The sequence below is a fragment of the Tamandua tetradactyla genome, chromosome 13, assembly GCF_023851605.1.
Source record: "Tamandua tetradactyla isolate mTamTet1 chromosome 13, mTamTet1.pri, whole genome shotgun sequence".
Classification (NCBI taxonomy): Eukaryota; Metazoa; Chordata; class Mammalia; order Pilosa; family Myrmecophagidae; genus Tamandua; species Tamandua tetradactyla.
Window position 1 is genome coordinate 39072371 of NC_135339.1, and position 17307 is coordinate 39089677.

The 17307-nt window shown below is 38.5% G+C and overlaps 1 protein-coding gene and 1 pseudogene across 1 annotated transcript in view; both read right to left on the reverse strand.

Annotated features, from left to right (window-relative positions):
* Window positions 1-17307, reverse strand: part of UBE2D1 (ubiquitin conjugating enzyme E2 D1) — a 44633-nt gene that overhangs the window by 26934 nt on the left and 392 nt on the right. The gene's annotated exons all lie outside the window — the stretch shown is intronic.
* Window positions 4082-7132, reverse strand: LOC143653104 (calmodulin pseudogene; annotated as a pseudogene).

The following is a 17307-nucleotide window of genomic DNA, read 5'->3' on the forward strand; positions in this document are numbered from 1 at the left end:
ACAGTCCAAAATCTAAATTATTGAATCCAAAGCATTATTTAAAAAATCCTGGCTTAACAGGCAACTTAATTAATGTGGCACAATCATCTTTAGCTTAAAACTTCTAAGACAAGACAGTGTTCTTACTGAATTGTATTTTTGATGTTTTCTCTAAAAGGATATATGACCTATATTTGGTTTGCTTGTAAATAAACATTTCATAGACTTTCAGTTTAGATTCTGTGTATTTGCTTGTAAATAAACATTTCATAGACTTTCAGTTTAGATTCTGGCCTCCTTACCCAGTTGACTAATGCTATTTCAATGGAGAACTTTCAAACAATTGTCAGAAATGTCTCCAACACCGAACCTCTTTAAGTCTTTGAATTAAGTAACATTTTATTGTAAACCATGTGGCTTCTTCCTGGAAGACTTTGAAATGCTGATGATGTCCAATTAATTAAGTTATGGGAACCAAACTCACTTCAACAAACTGATCCTGACTGCTTTGCTATCTCTTTGGATCAGGTATCTCTGGCAAAAGGTGTTTATCAGAAGAAAAAAAAGCAACAATGCAGCCAAATTCCCCACAAAAGAAGTGACGAAAGCAATGGTGCTATTAACTTTGCTGCATCAGATTAATATTTACTAAATCCAAACTACGAAAAGTAAATTGAGAATAAAAGTTAGGTCAGGATTAGAGACATCATCTACCAGAGTACTTTCCACACTGTACTTTCATCACAGGAATTACGTAAATAAAAATATATCTTAGACAAATCCAGGGCAGTCCTATGAAAGCTACATTTGAATCTACATTATATTAAAGCTTAGGATCAAAATGCATTTATTCCGTCCAGTAACCCAAACTCTAAATCTTGGAACCATCATGATTCCTTTTCCACATCACTTCCCACTCCACTCACTCACATTAATCAGTATCAAGTTTTTCAGATTCTACTACTGTCAAGGTCCCTCCCAATGAAAAGGTCCTAGGAGGGGGCCAAGCCACACACCACACAGGACAGCAGAGGCACAAAGGTCAGGAGAAGAGTCTGAGAAGGGACAGAGGGGAGGCAATTCAGGAGAAAAGGCCAAGGGTTCAAACTAGGTAGACACTACTAATCTGGGAAGAAGGCATCTGAGACCACCTGGACCAGCGAGTTTTGAGGCTTGATTTGAAGGGCCAAGTAGGGGTAGGCACAGGCAGGTCAGACCAACTCAGAAGGACTCTGGTGGTACGCACACATACACCTTTCAATTTTTTCTGCCATCACCCTAGCTCAAATCCTCCTTGGATCTCACCTGAACAAGTGCAAAGATGTCTTAATCGACCCGTTGTCCTACTTTTTCCCTACCTACACAATGCTGCCAAAATCATCCTAAAGTATCATGTCATACCCTTTCAGTTTCCAGAGAACTCTGTGCTTCCCTTTTCATGACATTCATCAAATTTATAATTACAAATAGCCAACAATCTTGTGTTCTCTCAGGGCAAGGATGCACTCCTAACAGATGACTAAGAATGTTACTTCCTTACTCAAAAACCATCAATGGTTTCACCAAGAGTCTGAATTAAGTAAGCATTTCAAGTCCTCTACAGCACAAATTTATAGTTTACTATTCCTTGAATGCTTCTCCAAAGCAGGATTACCAGTTCTTTTCCAAGCAATACACACACTTTCCATCCCTGTGCCCTTGCCTTTAAAGCTTCCTCAGGTCTGAGACGTTGGCTCGGGAGACCGAGAGGCGGCGCGGGCTTGAGGACGGAGCTCCGGAGTCCCGCAGCCAAGTTCCTACTCCAGAGCAACTACTAGGTGAACGGAAACAGTCCAGAACAGCTCCCGGGGCCACGGCAGGGAATGGACACACAGCGTACCCCAGTCTGGGCTGGCTAGACTGACTGTGAGACTCTGCTGCAGTGAGATCCCCGAGCGGCGCGCAATTCCCCGAGCTGTGGCAGCTAGCGGCCGGAGCACCTCCCTCCCTCCTTCCCGGGCCGGCTGAGAGTCTCGGAGAGGCAAGTTTCCCAAGCCGCGGCGGCCAGCGCCCCTCTTTTGCAGGCGGCTTCCTGGACCGGCTACGAGTCTCAGATCAGAGGGCTACCCAAGCCACGGTGGCCGGCAACTGGCGCCCCTCCCCCGCGGGCGGCTTCCTGGTCCGGTGGTGAATTCCCCAGGCCGCGGCGGCCGGCGACCGATGCCCCTCCCCCGCGGGCGGCTTCCTGGTCCAGTGGCGAATTCCCCAGGCCGCGGCAGCCGGCGACCGACGCCCCTCCCCCGCGGGCGGCTTCCTGGTCCGGTGGCGAATTCCCCAAGACGCGGCGGCCGGTGACCAACGCCCCTCCCCCGCGGGTGGCTTCCTGGTCCGGTGGCGAGTTCCCCGGGCTGCTGCGGCCGGCGACCGACACCCCTCCAGGGAGAGGAGGGAATTTCCGACAGTGGCAGGGACTGGATCCAACCAAACACCAATAGGGGAATTAATAAAGGAGCCACAGGGTCCCCTCAAGCCGCGGCGGCTGACGCCCCCCACCACGCGCGGCCCCCCGGACCAACTGAGAGAATTGGATCGGAAATCCCCAGGCCGCGGAGAACAGTGACCGGGGGGATCCCTTCCAAACACGTGAGACAAACGTGTGCCACGAGCACCACCTACTGGGCAGGATAAGAAAAACAGAACCCAGGGATTTCACAGAAAAATCTTACAACCTTGTTGGGTCCGACACCCAGGGAAATCTGACTAAATGCCCAGACGCCAGCAGAAGATAACGGTCCACGCTCAGAAGATTGAGAATATGGCCCAGTCAAAGGAACAAACCAATGGTTCAAATGAGATACAAGAGCTGAGACAACTAATGCTGAATATACGAACAGAAATGGAAAACCTCTTCAAAAATGAAATCGATAAATTGAGGGAGGACATGAAGAAGACATGGGCTGAACAAAAAGAAGAAATAGAAAAACTGAAAAAACAAATCACAGAACTTATGGAAGTGAAGGATAAAGTAGAAAAGATGGAAAAAACAATGGATACCTACAATGATAGATTTAAAGAGACAGAAGATAGAATTAGTGATTTGGAGGATGGAACATCTGAAGTCCAAAAAGAAACCGAAACTATCGGGAAAAGAATGGAAAAATTTGAACAGGGTATCAGGGAACTCAAGGACAATATGAACCGCACAAATATACGTGTTGTGGGTGTCCCAGAAGGAGAAGAGAAGGGAAAAGGAGGAGAAAAACTAATGGAAGAAATTATCACTGAAAATTTCCCAACTCTTATGAAAGACCTAAAATTACAGATCCAAGAAGTGCAGTGCACCCCAAAGAGATTAGACCCAAATAGGCGTTCTCCAAGACACTTACTAGTTAGAATGTCAGAGGTCAAAGAGAAAGAGAGGATCTTGAAAGCAGCAAGAGAAAAACAATCCATCACATACAAGGGAAACCCAATAAGACTATGTGTAGATTTCTGAGCAGAAACCATGGAAGCTAGAAGACAGTGGGATGATATATTTAAATTACTAAAAGAGAAAAACTGCCAACCAAGACTCCTATATCCAGCAAAATTATCCTTCAAAAATGAGGGAGAAATTAAAACATTCTCAGACAAAAAGTCACTGAGAGAATTTGTGACCAAGAGACCAGCTCTGCAAGAAATACTAAAGGGAGCACTAGAGTCAGATACAAAAAGACAGAAGAGAGAGGTATGGAGAAGAGTGTAGAAAGAAGGAAAATCAGATATGATAGATATAATACAAAAGGCAAAATGTTAGAGGAAAATATTATCCAAACAGTAATAACACTAAATGTTAATGGACTGAATTCCCCAATCAAAAGACATAGATTGGCAGAATGGATTAAAAAACAGGATCCTTCTAGGGCGGGCCGCGGTGGCTCAGCGGGCAAAGTGCTTGCCTGCTATGCCGGAGGACCTCGGTTCGATTCCCGGCCCCAGCCCATGTAACAAAAACGGAGAAACAGAATACAATAAAAACAAGAAAATGTTTAAAGATGTTTCCCTTTCTTCCTTCCTTCCTTCCTTCTATCCTTCCTTCCTTCTCTCTGTCTTTCCTTTAAAAAAAAAAAAAAAAAAAAAAAAACAGGATCCTTCTATATGCTATCAACAGGAAACACATCTTAGACCCAAAGATAAAGCTTCCTCAACCAACTTGGCCTCCTTGAGTCTTTCAAAATTCTGCCCATTCTTTCAAACCTATATCCAATGTCATCTTCTCCACAGAATTTTTCCTGATTTCTACCTTCCCCACCACACAAAAAAATTTGGTCTCTCCCTCCCATGACTTCCTTCCTGCTCAAACATTTTGAATTTTTTGCATGATATATTTAGTCATTTTGGTACTTTTCTTAACCTCAATAATTTTGAATTTCTTAGATAAAGAACTTTTACTTTTTAAATTCCTTAGATAAGGAAGCACTTTTTTGGGGGGGGGAGTGTGAATTGTAATTTTTTTATTGGAAAACTATACAACTTGGAATAGATTTGAGGCAAACTGTGCCATAAGCAGATATTCTTGAAGTGGCTAAACAAAGTTTCAAAAGCAAGTAACATGAAAATGACTGTATAATGTTATAGTTTTTACAGTGTGACTGTGTGATTGTGAAAACCATGTGTCTGAAACTCCTTTTGTCTAGGTATGGAAAGATGAGTAAAAAATATGGATAAAAAATAAATAATGGGGGAACAAAAGTAAAAGTAAATTGAGTAGACTGAAATACTAGCAGTCAACAAGAGGGATTGGTAAGCAGTATGGTATGTACAAATTTTTTTCTCTTTAATTTCTTTTGCTGGAGAGATGCGAATGTTCAAAAAAATGATCACGGTGATGAATACACAACTATGTGATGATACTGTGACCCACTGACTGTACACCATGTGTAGAATGTATGTATATTCGCTTGTTAAGCACTGACAATAAAAATATTTAAAAAAAAAAAAAGCAAGTAACAATAAAAGAAAGTGTATCTGGTACAGGACCAGCAGTACAAAAAATAATGTATGAGTACCTGGATAATACACCTGTTTTGCAATAGCGCAACTTTAAGTACCTATTGTTGACTATCCATAGTCTCTGCAGAGTTACAACTCCACACTTCAGCAACAATATGCTAATAGTTCCTAAAGAAAACTACTTAGAAAAAATGGTATAACCCAGATGTTCTCTCATTTGGCCACCTCCATCTAAGTTTAGATGTGCAGAAGGGCTTAGGTACATCCAGAGTAAGCTACATGCAACAGGTTACTTGATCAATTTTCTAAAATGAGGTTCAGGACAATGATAGTAAGATAAGGGAAAAAAGCATGGAGAAATAAAATCCTAATTACTATACATGCATATTCTTTTGACAGTAGGGGGAAACCTTTTACAGGTAAGCTACAAACAAAGAAAAGGCAAATAAATAATTTTGTACAAGAAATCTAACATATTCTGTACAATATCTTCACTTTGCTGTCATCATTTGTACAAACTCTTCATGGTTTACCTGACCATCACTATCAATATCTGCTTCCTTGATTATTTCATCAACCTCTTCATCTATTAACTTCTCTACAAGGTTTGTCATAACATAGCAAAGCTCTGCTGCACTAATATAGCCAGAACCATCTTTATCAAACACACAGAATGCTTCTCTAATTTCTTCTTCACCTCTGTGTCTTTCATTTTCCTTACCATCATTGTCAGAAATTCCAGAAAATCAATTATACCATTACCATCAGCATCTACTTCATTAATCATGTCCTGTAACTCTGCTTCTCTGGGATTCTGTCCAAGAGACTTCACTGCAGTTCCCAATTCCCTCGTTGTTATAGTTCCAACACTATCCTTGTCAAATAATGAAAAAGCTTCCTTGAATTCTGCAATCTACTCTTCAGTCACTTGGTCAGCCATGCTGCAAGCACTACTGATCTCCTAGACGCGATCATACAACTGCTTGACTCGCTAGCTCCGATTGGACTCTAGGTAATGAATTACTTTTCTATATATCTCCTGGTAGTACTTACTCTGTGTCTTATAGACAGAAGGTGCTCCATAAATGTAACTCACTTGAATCTAAAACATCTACTTTATGTAAAGCAGTTCTCTAAATATGTGGATAAAACAATGTTTAAAATACAAAAGACACCGTGAAACAGATAGAAGCCAAATGAAATTAGAAAAGTTACTAGTGTAACTAATAGAAATACACCTTATTTCCATCACAAATAATTGCTCTTTAATCAGTCCATACATCTTTAGATACTCCTTAACCTTAAATTATAAATTAAGATGCCAACATTTAGTTCAATTCTGAGACGTCAAAGTAAATAACATTTTAACTTGAGTTTCAAATAGCTGCAGAGCATAGTGCCACTGTTCAACATTTATTTGTATAATCATATTTACTATTTACTAAAGAAAAACAAACAGTGAATAATATTTAGGTTTGCTTAAATTATGCACCTGAAACTTTGGCTACCTGTGTGACACTTAAAACTCAAAGTTGGAGTTCTGCAGCTCTAAAAGTCAGCATCACTACATACAACCACTCTTAAAGAAACCAAGTAAAAGATCAGGTTTTAATCAGAGATAAGAATGAAACCAACCAGATCAAAACTAAGGTAAATCAGAATACAGGGGGGTAAGGATGACATTGTCGGTATTTTAGAATTTCACCTACTTTATGAGACCAAAGAAAGAGAGGTGTATGTTGTCCAAAACATAAATTTTCTGTAGCACATAAACTAACACAGCATATCTGGATAGATCATTTAAACAACCCAAACACCTGGGGCCCAGAATGGGAACGAGGGCTTGTAATTCCATATAACTTAATGTTTATACCTGAATATATCCCAGAGTGTGCTAAGCAGACAATTAAAAAGTATCGGCAAAGTCCCTTGAGAGGCAGGAAAGAAAATATGGCACTATTAAAACTTGACCATAGAATGTCAGATGGTACAACCACTGTGGAAGGCAATTTGGCAGTTTCTCAAAAAGCTGAATATAGAATTGCCATATGACCCAGCAATGCCATTGCTAGGTATCTACTCAGAGGACATAAGGGCAAAGACACAAACAGACATTTGTACACCAATGTTTATAGCAGTATTATTTACAATCACAAAGAGATGGAAACAGCCAAAATGTCCATCAACAGACGAGTGGCTAAACAAACTGTGGTATATACATACGATGGAATATTATGCAGCTTTAAGACAGAATACATTCATGAAGTATGTAACAACATGGATGAACCTTGAGGACATTATGCTGAGTGAGACTAGCCAAAAACAAAAGGACAAATACTGTATGGTCTCACTGATATGAACTGACATTAGTGAATAAACTTGGAATATTTCGTTGGTAACAGAGACCATCAGGAGATAGAAATAGGGTAAGATATTGGGTAATTGGAGCTGAAGGGATACAGATTGTGCAACAGGACTGAATATAAAAACTCAGAAATGGACAGCACAATACTACCTAACTGTAATACAATTATATTAAAACACTGAATGAAGCTGCATGTGAGAATGACAGAGGGAGGAGGGCTGGGGGCATAAATGAAATCAGAAAGAAAGTAGATGTTAAAGATTGAGATGGTATAATCTAGGAATGCCTAGAGTGTATATTAATAGTGACTAAATGTACAAATTTTTAAAATGTTTTTGCATGAGGAAGAATAAAGGAATGTCATTACTGCGGGGTGCTGAAAATAGATGGTAATATTTTAAAATCTCACCTTATGTGTGAGACTAAAGCAAAAAATGTTTATTTGGTACAGAATTTACATTTTGACTAGTACATCTCCTAATACAACTTATGTAGATAGTTGGCTGAACAACATAAGTACATGGAACCTTGGGTAGGACATTAGATTTTATTTGTCCAGAGTGATGCCCTGATGAATCCCAGAGTGATCTGATCAGTGAGTGGAGAAATATTTGCAAAGTCCCCTTTGGGGAATGGTGAGAACAGGGGAAAATTCAACCTCCCGAAGTTGAATTATTGATATTCTCACAAGCAGTGCAGACAACCAAAGCTATAGGCTGAGCCCCCAGTCTTGGGGTTCGTTCATATGAAACTTAACCCCACAAAGGATAGGTCAAGCCTACTTAAAATTTAGTTCTAAGAGTCACCCCCAAGAGAGCTTCTTTTGTTGCTCAGATGTGGCCTCTCTCTCCAGTCAACACAACAAGCAAACTCACCACCTTCCCCCTGTCTACGTGGGACATGACTCCCAGGGGTGTGGACCTTTCTGGCAACGTGGGACAGAAATCCTAGAATGAGCGAGACTCAGCATTAGGGATTGAGAAAAACCCTAGAATGAGCTGAGACTCAGCATCAAGGGATTGAGAAAACTTTCTCGACCAAAAGGGGGAAGAGTGAAATGAGACAAAGTGTCAATGGCTGAGAGATTCCAGAGACCAGAGGTTATCCTGGAGGCTATTCTTACACATTAAGTAGATATCACCTTGTTACTCAAGATGTAATGGAGAGGCTGGAGGAAACCGCCTGAAAATGTAGAGCTGTGTTCCAGTAGCCATGTTTCTTGAGGATGACTGAATAATGATATAGCTTTCACAAGGTGACAGCGTGATTGTGAAAACCTTGTGTCTGATGCTCCTTTTATCTACCTTGTCAACAGATGAGAGGAACATATGGAATAAAAATAAATAATAGGGGGTACAAATGTTAAAATAAATTTAGTTTGAAATGCTAGTGATCAATGAAAGCAAGGTATGGTATGAATAATCTTTTTTTTTTCTGTTTCTGTTTTATTTCTTTTTCTGTTGTCTTTTTATTTCTTTTTCTGAATTGATGCAAATGTTCTAAGAAACGATGAATACGCAACTAAGTGATGATATTGTGAATTACTAATTATATATGTTAATGTTTAGTTTGTTAAATTTTTTTAAATTAATAAATAAATTTTTTAAAAAAAACTTGACCACAGGGGAAAAAAACCCTTATACTGTCTCAAACATTAGGGACTCCCAAGTCAAGAGGCCAAGCCCTTGATCTTGAGGCTTGCTCTTGTGAAGCTTATATACATAATGGAGAAGCTAAGTCTACCTACCTATAGTTATGCCTAAGAGTTAGTTCGAGAAAACCTCTTTTGTTACTCAGATGTGGCCTCTCTAAGTCTAACTCTGCAAGTAAAATCTTACCATTCCCACTACTTGGGCATGACATCCAGGGGCGAAAGTCTCTCTGGCAACATGGGACATGACTCCCAGGGATGAGCCTGACCCTGGCACTGTGGGATCGACAACACCTTCCTGATCAAAAGGAGGAAAAGAAATGTAACAAAATAAGTTGTCAGTGGCTAAGAGAGTTCAAATAGAGTAGAAAGGCTATTCTGGAGGCTTAAGCTAGCTTCAGCTAAATATTGCTGATTAGCTGGGTCAATCTTAAAGAATACCTAGGACTTTAGCTGAGATTCTACAAAAGTTTCATGCACTAGGATAGCTTTCCAGAAACCTACAACTTCCAGATGCGTTCTTGACCAGAGAAGTTCTAAAATCCAGAGGTGTCAGCCTCTCCAAGAACATCAACTAGTTTCATCTCCCTATTCCATATTATTGACACCCCTTTCCAACATGAAAATCTTAGAATGGGCATAGCCCAAATACCACTAAAGATTGGGAGAAGCACCAAAGGAGGAGTAGTTATAACAGAAAAGATGGGATTGAACAAATGATTATATTGATGTTTCTTTCAGTCTTCAGTGTCCTGAAGCAGCTAAAAGGAAAAACCTAAAATTGTGGAACTGTAACCCATACCAAACTCTTAAATCTCTTCTGCAATTACTTATTACAATATACTTTAAAATAGATTGCTTTTTTGTATATATGTTTATTTATATGATCGTGTTTGTTATTTACTAAAGAAAAACAAACAGCAAGTAATATTTAGGTTTGCTTAAAAATTATGCATATATATATATATACACATACATTATATTTCACAATAAAAAAATGTTAAAAAAAATTATGTACCTGAAGGACCTTAGAAATTATCTAGTTCACCCCATCAAGTTTCCAGATGAGGAAAATAAAGCCTATAATGAGCTTCTCGTCCAAGGTCAAGAAAAGTCAAAGCTAGGACAAGGCCCCAGATCCTCTGAATTCCACTCCAGCACACCTCACACCACAATGCAATACTCATTTCTACACTGTATTAATTACAGCATATTATTCACAAACGTGGCTCCAGTACTGAATTAAAGCCATTTGAACATTCTTAGCCATGCTCAAGAGAAACCAAGGTGTGAAGAGTGAAGAAATGAAAATGAGTTCTTTCTATCGTTTTTCTAGGAGACTTATGATATCTTATAAAAGGTTAGAAATGAACACTATTTCACAAGTTTTGATGAGAGCATTTGTGTTCAAAGACACTCTGAGAGTCAAGAAAAACATGATAGGGAATTATATACAACTTTCAAAAATAAATGAAAGAACTTTAATACATAATGAAACAAGCTATATAGAACATTCTAAACGGTATACTACCAAAGGTTACTTCATAGTAATCAAGAAAGATGGTGCTTCAAGGGAAAAACAAAACAAAACAAACAAAAAACCGGTTGCCTGTCAAACCTATCAAAGATCTGTTACTTAAACTCACTTCTTACAGCCCCATCTCTGGAAACTGACAAACAGAAAACACTTACCGAATGTGTCTGTAATAAATAAATGAATTAATCTCTCTTAACATTGACTAATACTATTCATGAAAACTGTAGTTGTACAAAGTAATTGAAATGCTACTACTTGCTGTAGAAAACAATGAGCACTGAAAATCTGTATCAAATAGAAATGTTTCCATGGCTAGAACATTTTACATTGCTTTTACATTGTGTGTATATGTGTATGTGTGTGTGTGTGTGTGTGTGTATGTGGGGATGGGGTGTATGTTTGTGTATATATATATTCCCTCACCTCCCCGCCCCTCTCCTCTTAATCCATGGAATAGCAATTTTCAAACTTTCCTTTCATCAATTCGTAATAAAAACATTTTATATCATAACTTACTGAACACACAAATACATGTATGCATGTGCGCATGTGCAGGGACACACATAAATAACTAAAACATGAAACAACACCCTTTTACATGCAAAGCACTAGTATTTTCTTTTCCATTCCAATTTAAAAAGTTCTGGTTGTGATCCACTAACCAGATTTTGTCAACCCTGTTCTGGAAACTCTTAAAAGATCACAAAGACATTGGTCAAAGGGAATCCTTAGTTTAGCATTTATTCCATAGAAATAACCCAGGCTCAATAAACACTAATTAGAAGTTATCAAACATTGTTCTCTCGAAAACTGTGTTGAACACCTGAAGGGTTTTAATACTACACAAGAACAAAAATTACAGACTTTTTCTGGGCCTTAAAGCAAGTCTCAAAAATGTAAAGTGAGTCAAATAATACGATAAATGCTCTTTCTCTACAATGGAATTAATTTAGAAATCAATATCAGAAAGATAAATCGCAAATATTTGGAAAATATAAAATTTCTAAATAATCCACAAGTCAAAGAAGAAATCAAATGGGAAATTAGAAACCATTTTTGGCTAAATGAAAATGAAAACACAACATACGAAAATTTGGGGGAAGCCTGAGTTATACTGGCTTTGAAGAGAACACTAAGCTCAAGTCAAGAGGTCAGCTTGGTGTTCTTTGGAGCAATCCAACCGCTCGCATAAGTGTAGCCATAAGAGAGTGAGAACAATCAGAGTATTTTTACTACTGAGGAAACTTTAGATGAAGAAACCAACCCCTCCACCTTGCTCCCTTGGACAGGCTTTTCTTAAGTCTGAAAGGAGCCTAGGAATCTCAATAAGCAGTTGTATCAGTGAAGGAAACGAGCCATACAACCAGGGTAATACGAACAGAGAAGAGTGGGAGAAACATCTTGGAAAGAGGCACGACAGGAGGTTGCAGAGCATGGTGGCATGGGATGGGTAGCACTAGACTGTATGTTTCTGGATGACAGCTTCTTCCTCATACTGAGCACAATTCCTGGAACAGTAGCCTCTCATCATTGTCTAACATGTGTAACTAAACGTTCATAGACTCATTAGAGAACTAAATTAAATGCAGAAAAATCTCAGTTGCTCAGAGGCCATCAGGACCAAGACAGGCCAGAAACAGAACCTTCAGACAGATGTTCTAAGGTAGTTGAGGACTCCTGCAATCCACAAACCCTGGGAATATGGGACATACTATATACTCTAATATCTTTTATTCCAGCATTTCACAGGTGTGGGAAGATGGAGGACAAGTATCACAATGCCTGCTTTTAATTAAATGTAATACCATTTCACCCACTTAAAGGAGGGTGGGGAGTTAACACATTAATAGACAACCATTAACTCAGGTTGATGATTAAGTACTACTAGGTTTATCATATTGATTAGTAGCAAACACTACATAAAAATAATGAGCCCTTATGTTTTCTGCTTGTATTTCAGGGAACTTCAGCAAATAAGGATGCTACTCTGCTTTACTGGAGGCAATCCCACATCCTGCTAGGTTTGGCTTTCACATGTGCCTGACTTCCTAAAATAGTTCTATGCTATTTATTACCAAAGAGAAGAAACCTCAGAACTTTAAAAATATAATAGGTTACCTCATCTTTTATAACCTTTCTTGTGATAAAGAAAGAAACATACATGGTTTCAGTGGCAAAAGGGAACTAGAATTTACTTATAAAGATACAAACGCAGAGAAATCCACTAGAAATCCTTTCTAGAGAAAGAACACCTTCTCCCTCTCAACTCAAGGCAAACCATTTATCTATCAAATAGCTTAAATACTATGTGCCTCTTTTTTTTTTTTTTTAAGTTACACCCTTTCTTGAAAGACCTGGAATCTTGGATTTAATCTTGTAATCTGAAAATCATTCTACTATATCTGTGCAATCTGAACAGGATTCAAAGCCACTCCAGGACATAACAACTATATCAATTCCTAACAGTCTTCTAAAACTGAAAACTCCGAAATGAAATGATACTTCTGATGGAACATTTATGAATGCAATCAATTTTTCTAAGCCCTTTTGGAGGAGAAAAATTTAAAGTGATGTAACAAAAATGAACAAAGTTTAGTGCTACTCATTTACGATGTTAAATGACCAGTGTAGACTACTTTACAAAAGAGATGTACAATGCATAGGCAACACACTTAGGGATGAGTGAATGAAAATGACTAAAAATGCCAGAGTTTTAATCATAATACCACTTTACATTTGTATAGAACATCCTACTTTGTACAGCATTTATATCCACCATCACATAGTTAAGTACATTAGTTATAAGAGCTGCATCAGTGTGGAAGGAAAAGCTATGTAGTAAAGAGGTTAAGAATGAGGAATCTAGGCCACGGTGGCTCAGCAGGCAAGAATGCTTGCCTGCCATGCCAGAGGACCCGTGTTCGGTTCCCGGTGCCTGACCATGTAAAAAAAAAAAAAGAATGAGGAATCTGGAGCCAACTGCCTGGTTTCGAATCTTAGCTCTGCCACTTATTGGATGTGTGATCCTGAGTTACCCAGTTATCTCTGTACTTCAGTTTGGAGATGATAATCATTTTTATCTCTTGGGCCTACTAAGGATTAGATCAATTAATATATGTCAAGTTCTTACAACAGTATCTGGCAGAGAATAACCTTATAAACACTCTGGCTGGTATCAACACCATCACTGTCTGGATAAGGAACCAAGAATAGAAACCAGAACTTCTTCTCCAATTTGAAGTTTAAATTTTTTTTTAAGTATCCTGAGGTTTTCTAGTCAAATAAAAATGCTTAAAGTGGAATCTTCTAATGAGAGAAGAAACCTGACTGTGTTCACCATGTGCCTTTCCAGATGAGAGAGAAACTCTGACTGTGTTCGCCATGTGCCCTTCCACTTGAGAGAGAAACCCTGAACTTCATCAGCCTTCTTGAACCAAGGGATCTTTCCCTAGATGCCTTTGATTGGATATTTCTATAGACTTGTTTTAATTGGGACATCTTCTCAGCCTTAGAACTGTAAACCAGCAACTTATTAAATTCCCCTTTTTAAAAGCCAAAAAAATAAATAAGTGGAATCATCTATATCAAAAGATTCAGAAGCTCAAAATATTTATAAAGTTGTATTTTAATCTGTTTATATACACATTTTATTAAATTGATTTAAAAAAACAAAAGTTCTCTTTGGGGAACAGATCTGAACACTGAGAAACAGTTATCTGTGTTGCTATATTTGCAAAACAAAACTCCTATTTCATTTTTCAGGAGACGGACAAAAACAGCAAGAAGCCCATTATATTATATTATGCCAGTATGATGATCATTACCTCAAATTTCTTATCTAGAAAAAATCTAGAAATCAGCATCAAATATATGATGCTGATAATGACTATATTGGGATTTCTTTTTTTTTCTATTTTCAAAACATTAGTATTGTAATGTATCATTCATAATTAAAAAAAAAGATTTCCAAAGAAAGTTTATCAAGGATTGAAAATAGTATTAATAGAATAAACATTTATAAATTAATTCTAGAAAAGAACAGATACTTAGCTAAAAAACTACCCTCTTTCTTCAGGCATGTTTTGTGTCCTTCTTCAGACTTTGTTTAAACTTTTTCCTTTAGTGATTTAGGTGACCGTGATAACATCATTCCCTGTATCTAAAAATAGTGCATGAGTGTGTAAATTTATGACCTGAAATGCAAAACTGGCACTCTAAACTAGAATATTAAATAATTTAGTACATTCTACCATAAAAATATATTTTAAACAATGATAATCAAATGCTTTGTATATACAAATATTTAAATTCAACCATCTTTAACCTTTTCACATAAAATAATGAACTTTTAAACATTCTCAAATTTGCCAAATCATTTCTTAAGATGGGCAAAGCATTCTTCCACCCCAGGCCTCAGGTTCTTTCTTTGAAAAATAAGCAGACTAGACTAGACCATTCGTGGTTCCCACTAAATTAGCGGTCCAGGTTTCCAAGCCAGCACATCTGAGGGTTTCAACATCTCTCCATTCACAACAGTAGTGACAGGCTGAAAATATCCCACAGGTGATTCTGATAGAAGGCTCTAAAAGCTGCCCCCTCTCCCCCGCCCTCTTGAGAATCACTACGTTGGAGGGCTCTCTGAGGTTCTGCACAGCTCTTAAGTCTGCCACTTAATGGTATAGTAAAATTACAACCCAATGACCTGGAAGCTATCCAACAGGTTTTCTTTAAAAGGCTTAAAAAGAAAAGGCCAGAATTAGTACATAACTTTATTTGTTGGAACATGCAAGATTCAAGCAGGAATTCATATACTGATGGCATCAAAGAGGGCTTTGTAAGCATCCATATGGCAAACAGCACACCTTACCCTGAATCACATTCCAATCAAGGAGGTGCTCAGAAAGGGGGAAAGAGTGGGGAGAGAAGGGGAATCAACCAAAATAATTTGAGGGAAAGGTGTGAACATGTGATTAAAGAACAGAAGATTTGTGCGAGTCTACCTGCTGATAAGAGAAAAGGGAACCCAAAGACTGACACACGGAGATGTGATGTTACATGATCCCCAGGTTTTCCTCTAAATATCCACTTGTTACAAGTCTCCTACAATTGTATGTAAATGATATTTTTGTTCTGGACAACTGTTATAAACTAATAATAACTAATAGCTATTACAAATAAGTTGTGGGCAAATGCCAAATTAAATACAAACATAAGCTAAACACATTAGCTCAGCATGGTGACTAACAAATTGCCCAGTGTAGTTTACAAATAGCATACATACTTCTCTGACTGTGTGTGCACTTACTGTAGACAAATTCCATGTATTGAAAAAGCTATTGTACATGCAAAGTAATGTGAGAAATTCCCCGAACTAGGAAAGAAGAAAATAGAATTTGAAAACTTCCTTGAAAAACAGGTGGTGCCTTTGGTGCAAATGTGAACCAATATTACATCATCTCATCATTAATAAGTATGCAAGGTATGGCAAAAATGCAGACTGGAAGCATCAAACTTAGAAATATCTGTATAAAAAAGAGTAATTATATCATCTTCAAATTAGAAAAGATATTAATAAATTCTGGTAGTAAGTTATATTTTTATAGTGAGATGACCCTTAAATGGCACAACAAATAATAGCAATCCACAGATTAAGGATTTTGAATTAAAAAAAAAAAATGCTGGGTCTAAAAAGCTGCTACACTCTGTACCAAGAGCTGTCACCAATGGTGATTCAGAATACTATGTATACATCTCTATCACCACTCTAACATGTACTACTGCTCTATTGATTCATGGTTGAAAAAGTTGATAAACAATTTGAGTAGGCAGCAATTTCTTCTGAAATCACTTACAAAACACAGGGTCCACCGTTAATTTAATTTGCTGAACGCATTCCCCATATGAAAAATAAATTCCCAATATTTCCAGCAGGGACTATAACGGTAAAACCTAAAACTTGAGTCAGTGAACAGACCAATAATCCATCAAGAAATAAAAGTAAAGGGAAAGAAAACACCAAAATCCCGATTTAGAAAGATGTCCACACTTGAAACAGGGGCAGTAAATATTACACAAGAAAAGACAATTTCTTGCAGAGTTAGGATGGATAAATATTTGTTGAATGAACATATAACTTTCTTCCTCATTCTATACCCATGTGTCAAAGCATCAAGCAATTTAATTTGTGGCAGCTTGTTGTGTCTCCAACTTTACACATAAGTTTATCATGGGGGTTTAAAAAAACCTGTTTGGCTTGAGACACCATGAATCGCAGCCAGGAGGTCATCTTGTTGTGTATCAGCAACTATGTTTTCACTACAGCTATGTGACCTGAAGTGGCAGCAGCAGAAGCACCAAAATAGAAGGGACAGAAGGAAGAGACTGGTTCTCGTCCCCCAAATGGGCTTTTCCAGCTCATTCGGGCAACTGAGCAAGAGCCAACCGCAGAGGAAAGAATAAACCCAACAGCTAAGAAGAGAAAGACTGTAGGCCCATCACACCTTCCCTGCCCTCTCCGGGAGCCCGGAGATGGAAAAACATGAAAACAGAACGGGCTTAAGAAGCGGCGTGCAAAACACACAGCATGACAGGAGTCAAAACTAGCCCGGTGTAGGGCAAAACCTAGCCGTGATCTTGAGGCACCCTTCGGGAAGGTATGGAGACCGAGAAGGATCTCCACTCAGGGGTTCCAGGTCAGCTCCGGAGCGAGAGCGCAGCGGGCTCCCTACCTCCGGGCACCTCCGGCCACCTCCGGCCACCAGTCCTGACCCTGCTTCCACCTCACCTGTCCGGTGCCGGCCACCT